General features: G+C 42.1%; 1 pseudogene; it reads right to left on the bottom strand.

Moving 5' to 3' along the window:
* Window positions 1-3,374: 3,374 nt before the first annotated feature.
* On the bottom strand, window positions 3,375-3,741 carry LOC110307736 (annotated as a pseudogene).
* Between the last annotated feature and the right edge of the window lie 3,095 nt (window positions 3,742-6,836).

The raw sequence follows: 6,836 nt of genomic DNA, 5'->3' as shown, positions 1-6,836 counted from the left end.
AGGTCAGCCTCCTGTCTCCTTCTTTGCCTTATGTCCTTTTAAAGATGTCTCTGAAATCTAACAACACCCCTAAAAAAAAAAAAAAAAAAAAAAACTGACTCTCTCTCTCTCATAGCAGGCAATGACAATTATCAATAACTCTTCAGCTAGGAATGAGAGCTCAGATGACCTATACCCATCATATTGGTCTGTTGATTAGCTTGATCGCATGCAGCTCTTGTGACAGCAGCCATAGCAGCTGTGAGTTCATAAGTACAATCAGTTCTGTAATGTCCAGAAGACATTATACACTGGCCAGTAGTCCCTGACCTCTGGCTCTCACAGTTTTTCTGCCCCCTGTTCTTCAACAATACTGATAGAATATGCTAAGGGAAGTAAGACCCAAGGACAAGCTCTGACTTGCCTATTTCAGTGTTAACTGCCTAATACCAGTTACTAATACTCTTCCGGCAATAGCAAATGTTTCCCTTGTAACATAGACAAGTCGCTGTCATCACATACACGACTATATGAAAGGGTTAAATAACAACAGCCTGCAAAGACAGAAAATGGCTCAAGTTCAAGGGCAGCTGCAGAAGCCAAGTGAGACTGGAACATGCAGAAGGCCTCAGACTGGGCTGTGGGAGTCGGCTGCAGACAAGTGTGCTTTGCATAATCTGGAAGGGAGAAATGCTACTTTGCTTGTCCATAAAATTCTTCATTCTGCTCTCTGTGGCCAGAGCACTGAAGGAGAAAGTACTCACAGACAGTGACATTTTGAAAGAAGTATTTTGCCCCAGGAATCAGCAGAATCCATTTGTCATCCGAAAGCAGCATGTGGAGAGCTCCGCTCTCAGCTCTGCACTGTCGGGAAGCCTCATGCAGTCACCAAAGGAACAGAAGAAGCCAGAAGGGAAAATTAAAAGGAAAGAGAGTCTGTCGGTACACGGTTGAAGGGAACTATTTATTCCAAGACTCAACTTCTAGAATTATACACATGGAGCCTCAAATTGCCCAGGACTGTGCATCTTCCTTAGTAGAGGAAGTGGCATTTCATGACGGACCTCGTATGGGGCCTCACAGTGTGAGCCAGCAGGCAGAAGTAGATTCTAGGGCAGTAGAGAACCAAGCAGATGAAGGAGTCGGAAGGCTCGAGGACAGCCAGCATCAGGTGGAGCATCATTCTTCCCTAGATCCTGAAGCACAAGCAGGAAGGAGTTCACCAGGCTGCTGGGAGAAGGGAGGAAGGAAACACTCCAAGTAGAAACAGGGGAAAGACAGAAAAAAGAAACAGCCTGGGTCATTCATCTGCGGCTACAAATAAAGGCAGCAGCTCCATTTATTCAATTCTTTCTTTTACATTCTTTCCATATACCTAGTATACCCACGAAATGAGAGCTAGAGCTACCCCTGGGCCAGCATCCACACCCAGTGCCACACCCTACCACATACTTGTTGAGTCTGCAAATAAAACATTTGTGCTTAACATCATTGTGTATATTTAATAAGCCCCTTCAGCATAGCAATGTGCCCCAGCTACCACTTCTAGACTTTCCTTTTGACATCCAAACTTCCCGTGAGAACTCTTGACACTGATTCCATTTCCTTCTACCCTTTTCTACTTTTACCTCCCTTCAGCCTTTTGCCATCTTAGCTTCTGCCCACCACATCCTCAGAGCTATCCTGGCCTTGGCAGGAACAGCCTGTGTTCCATGTGGCATATTGAACACTTTGTGGCTCTTATCTGATTCCAGGCCATTGAGGTCTCCGCTTTACTTTCATTGATTCCATGGCTCATTTTTCTTCTCTTTCTCTGTTGGCTGCTTAGGTTGGATGTTCAGAAGACCCGCTTTTCTTAGGCTGTCTTCACAAGAGGAAGTCTGTGCACACCTGAGCTTCAGAGACCATGCACTGATGCCAAGAGAGGAACTCTGACTTTCCTACTGCAGTGCTTTCTGTCTAATTCCAACTACCCTTCTTCTGGTAATAGCACATGCTTCTCTCATGCTGCATGTCCGTCCTCAGCTGTTATTCTCAGCAAAGTGAGAAGACTGACTTAGAGGAGAGGGTACCATGTGATGCTGGCCTGCTCCATTCTACTCATCCCAGCGTACTCTCTTTGATCCAGGAATGGCACCAGGGATGCACATGAGGCCAGCTGGTTCAGGTCTTTTATTCCACTGTTAAAGAGACAGGAACTCCCTTTGTTCTGTGACTGGGACCAGAAAAATAGCTTGGATTTACCACATTCTACCACCATGAGGAGCAAGTGGAGTCAACAAAGAAAAGAGAAACCAGGAGAAAAAGAGACCTTTATGCCTCATTAGAATCTCTACTTACTCATGCCTTCCTCCTGCTCACTCCAGTCTGATAGTTACTGGCTATGTTACAGTGAATACTTTATACACTTCAATATAGTTTATACTTATATAGAAGTCAAACAGGCCAACGAGGTGGTTCAGTAAGGAAGGCGACTTCACTTTAAAGTCTGCCCTGGAACCGACAGAAAGGTGGAGGGAGAAAACCAACTCTGCAACTCCAGTGATCCCCACATGAGTGTCTGGCACACATGTAACCTCTCTTCCCTCTTCAAATGCACACAATAATAAGAAAGAACTTAAAAACAAAGCATACGAATAGATAGCAGGTAAAATAAATAACAGGAATCGAGGTAAATAAACCATTATTGCTAAAAGTAGTTTCATTTTCTTAACTTATTTAAGGTGGCCAGAAATCTTGAAGCTGTATCAGCATATTTTTTACTGGACTATCCTCCTCTAGACTTTTCTATTACACAACTTAACAGGGTAGGGAGTGGCAGCTTTAGGCCTACACCTACCAACTGTAAACAGAGGCAAACAACTGATCACAGCTATTACATTCTTTTTTAAATAAGTGTTAAATACTCTTTATTTGATATCATACAGAAACCACAGTAAATGCCTTTCAGTGGTAAAAGGCAGCATCCTTGATGTAGGGAATTCTAACTAAAAGAGCATTGTCAAGAATAGACAGTTGCCTCCTGGTGGTCAGCCATTGTCTGAAAGAGGCCAGTGAACACAAGTGAAACACAGGTGAGTCTTCTTGTTTCTGAGACAGTGATAGAATTTTCCCAGTGTTTAAACATATTCAGATACCCAGTTATATAAATCTAAGCATAAAACCATTTAATAGGTTTGAGGCAACATGCCCGTATTTATGGAAAGTAAAACATTCCTAATTAAGTCCAATCCTATCTTGAGAAATGGAGAGCAGTGGTAGCGTGTATACAACTGGAATTGTTGCTTTAAAAAAGATCGTACACATTTTACGACAAGTCAGTTTTACTTAAATCAGGACTGCCCGACAAAAACATTGTTAGCCATTCATGATCTGAATTTGGTGTATGAATTAAATTATGGTATACATGAAAAGCCATGAGACATTTGTTTTGTAATAAGTAAGGCAGTAGTAGCCTTTTTAAGATAAGCTATTAGGTCTGCCCTTTCTCCCTTCTTCTTAATTGCAGCGAAGATCATTCTTGTTCCAGGGATGTACTTGGAATTCTACAAACACTCCACCAGGGTATCCTCTCCCCAGGTGATGCCTTTCTTCTTGTTGGCATCTGTGTAAGAGAATTCAGCGGCCTTGACCTGTCTTCCACCCAAACAGATAATGGAGATTTGGTCCAGTCTTATGCTTGCCACCCTTTTCCACAGTTTGGCACTGGGCACACTTCTGAACAAAAATCTTCTTGCCTTTTTCAACATCACCATTTTTCATTCTCTCCAGGTTGGTCAACACCACAAATGTCTGGACTGAAAGACAGACATCCAGCTCTCCATGATATTCTTATAATGTGATAAGCAAATATACATTATTCTCTCTCTCTCTCTCTCTCTCTCTCTCTCTCTCTCTCTCTCTCTCTCTCTCTCTCTCTCTCAGATACCAGCTCTAATGCAACCAGTTACATGGTAGGAAAGACAGCTATTTTAAAACTAGTAAGTTATCCTTTAAAAGTTGTAAGCAATTGTCTATTCTTACTGTTGTATACATCAATCCATCTTTTAGAAAAACTTCCTTTGTTTCAGGAAAATAATTGGAAGAAGATCCTTTCTTTGACCTAAAAGTAAAGCAAATGTATGCTCATTATTTTTGAAGTAGATTGTCACCCAATAACCTAGATGCAAATACTTCAAACCAACATGATATAGATTTTATTTATCATTGCAAATGCATTTATTTTTAGCAAGCATGTGTCCTTGGAGATATATCTAAAGCCAAATTTGATTTTTTAAAACTCAACTGACTGTGCATTTTTCTTTCCCCCTGGTATGTATGCATATGTGTACATGTGGACATGCACACACATGTGGGTTCCATCTTAAAATTAGCCATCTGAGATCTGCAGCCAAAACCAGATGAAGAGGAGATGGACAGGAAGGCACATCTCGGCCTCTTACTGGGGAGGGGGATGTGTGGATTGAAAAGGAACCAGATGGCAGACACTAAAGTTTAGCCTGGTTTGAAAACTCACATGAGATGTTATTTCAGGTGGTATAATCCAGACTTTGGGAAATCCACTGTCAAATTGTGTGACTGCCCTGTCTGGGCACTAAGAGCCAGACCACACAGTGTGGTGAGAGTTGCTGACCCTTAAAGAAAATGCCTCTGAGGCTAAGGGAGAGAAATCATCCTTATCTCTGAAAGGCAGTAGCAAATCCAACCTCTAGAGAAGAGGACCTTGAAAGTCACTACAGATGGGGCAGCATGCTGAGGAGACCGAGAGCAAGACCACAGCCAGAAGGAAACTGTCATAAGGGGCACAACCCAGAAACAGAAATGTAGCTGGCATTTTAGGGCTCCTCCCCTGGCTGGTGATTCCCTTTTAGCATTGCTAAGCTGCCTGGCAAATTGTCTTAGCGCTCAGACTTTGTGTGGGCACTGTGAGGTTAAGGGCACTAGATGTGTCTCTCCTGGAATGAAGCAGAAAGAGGAGTCCAGGGAAGTCAGATATGACCTGGCAGGAGCTGCGCATCTCTCAGGACTCCAGAAATCATCCAAACAGCCAGGCGGTGGTGGCGCACGCCTTTAATCCCAGTACTTGGGAGGCAGGGGCAGGTGGATTTCTGAGTTCGAGGCCAGCCTGGTCTACAAAGTGAGTTCCAGGACAGCCAGGGCTATACAGAGAAACCCTGTCTCNAAAAAACAAAAACAAAAGCAAAACAAAACAAAAAAAGAAATCATCCAAACAAAGGATGGCTGGAAGAGGTGACCAGTGACATCCAGGACAGATGGGTGTGAAATATGATCATGACTGAAGTAACTGAGAGGTTCTCTGAAATTACTTTGAAGGGGAGAACACAGAAGGAAAATGAAATCCTAGTAGAATTCTGTTGAGTGTGGGTAGAGAGTTTATCATCTCAAGAACCTAGGACCTGGTGCATGGTACCAAAATGATTGACTACTGAGTGTTACACCCTCAGTCCTGTTACCCCTGTGTGAAATTAGCTCATCTTTAGGTATTAGAAATGTTCACTCTTATCATCTACCCTGAGTATCTCTCCATATTTCCTAGTATCTTATACCTAATACTGTGGAGGAGGGTACAGGAAAGAACAAAGAACGCCTACACCATTCTGTGTTCCCTTCTCACCATGGCAATCTAAAAGGTGACATACTCCAGAAGACATAGGCAAAACATTGAAGAACTGCCATCTTCCTGGGCCCTAGTGTGTGGACCAGAGGTTGTCATCAGTCTGTTTAAGTATGTAATATAAATGAAAAATAAACATTAGTGTCCATTGAATCACTGGGAACTTTTAAAATTACAGGACAACCTAGTCTTTTTTTTTCCTTCATAACTATACCATGTAATATGATTAGCACAGAAACAGAAATAAATAGATGGGAACATCAGCTATTGTGCAGGTCTATGCCCTGCTTGTATTCAGATCTCTTCCAATCCATCTCTATATTTTGAGGTGCATCACAAAAGGACTGGCTGTTTCTAGGGCTCCTGGATTACAGCTGTCAGCCAGTAAGAGGAGCTACAGGAGATGGGTATGAAGCAGGGAGCCAGGGTGCCTCCTTCTCCTTTGCATGTTGGTGGAAAGCTCTAGCAGAAAGTGGATTTGTAGCTAGAGTGGTGGGGCACACTTATAACCACAGCTGAGGAGGGTAAGATAAGAAGAGAGTTGCAACTTTGAGACCAGCCTGGGCTACAGAATGTACCCTGTCTTTTTTTAAAAAAAAAAAAAGGAAACAGAAGGCTGGTGAAATGGTTCAAGGTTAAGAGTACATGCTGCTCTTCCATATTACCCAAGTTTGGTCTCCAGCACCTACGTAAGGAGGGTCTTAACTGTCTATAACTTCGGCTCCAGGGGATCTGCTGTCCTCTCTGGCATCCATGGGTACCTGCACACATAGGCCAGAGAGACAGACACAAATGCGCAAATAAATAAAAATAAAAGAAGTTCTTTAAAATAAATTTAAAAATTGGACCTTTAAAATGTTAAAAAGAAGTAATAAATGGGCAAGAATGAAATAGTCAACAAAGATATCTGTAGAAGATAAATAAATACATATTTAATCCCCAAACAAAAACAAATAAATGAAAATACAAACAACAAAACCCTTGCAGACTTTATCATCAGACCCATGCTAAAAGAAATACTGAAGGGATGTCTTCGTGACCTCAAATGAAGGCGTTGAAATAAAGGAGGGGCTAAGGACCAGAAATGGTAACAACATGACTGAATCAGATGAACGTTGACTGAGCAAGACTAAAACTGTCTCATGTGATAAAAATACTCAGGAGTAAAAGTTTTATAAAGTCTTCAAACTGTCATTTGTTGGAAAAGTACTAATTTCAAGAG

This window comes from Mus caroli, chromosome 13 (genome assembly GCF_900094665.2).
Source record: "Mus caroli chromosome 13, CAROLI_EIJ_v1.1, whole genome shotgun sequence".
Taxonomy (NCBI): Eukaryota; Metazoa; Chordata; class Mammalia; order Rodentia; family Muridae; genus Mus; species Mus caroli.
Note: the sequence above shows the minus strand (reverse complement) of the source record. Positions and strands in the feature narration are given on the sequence as shown.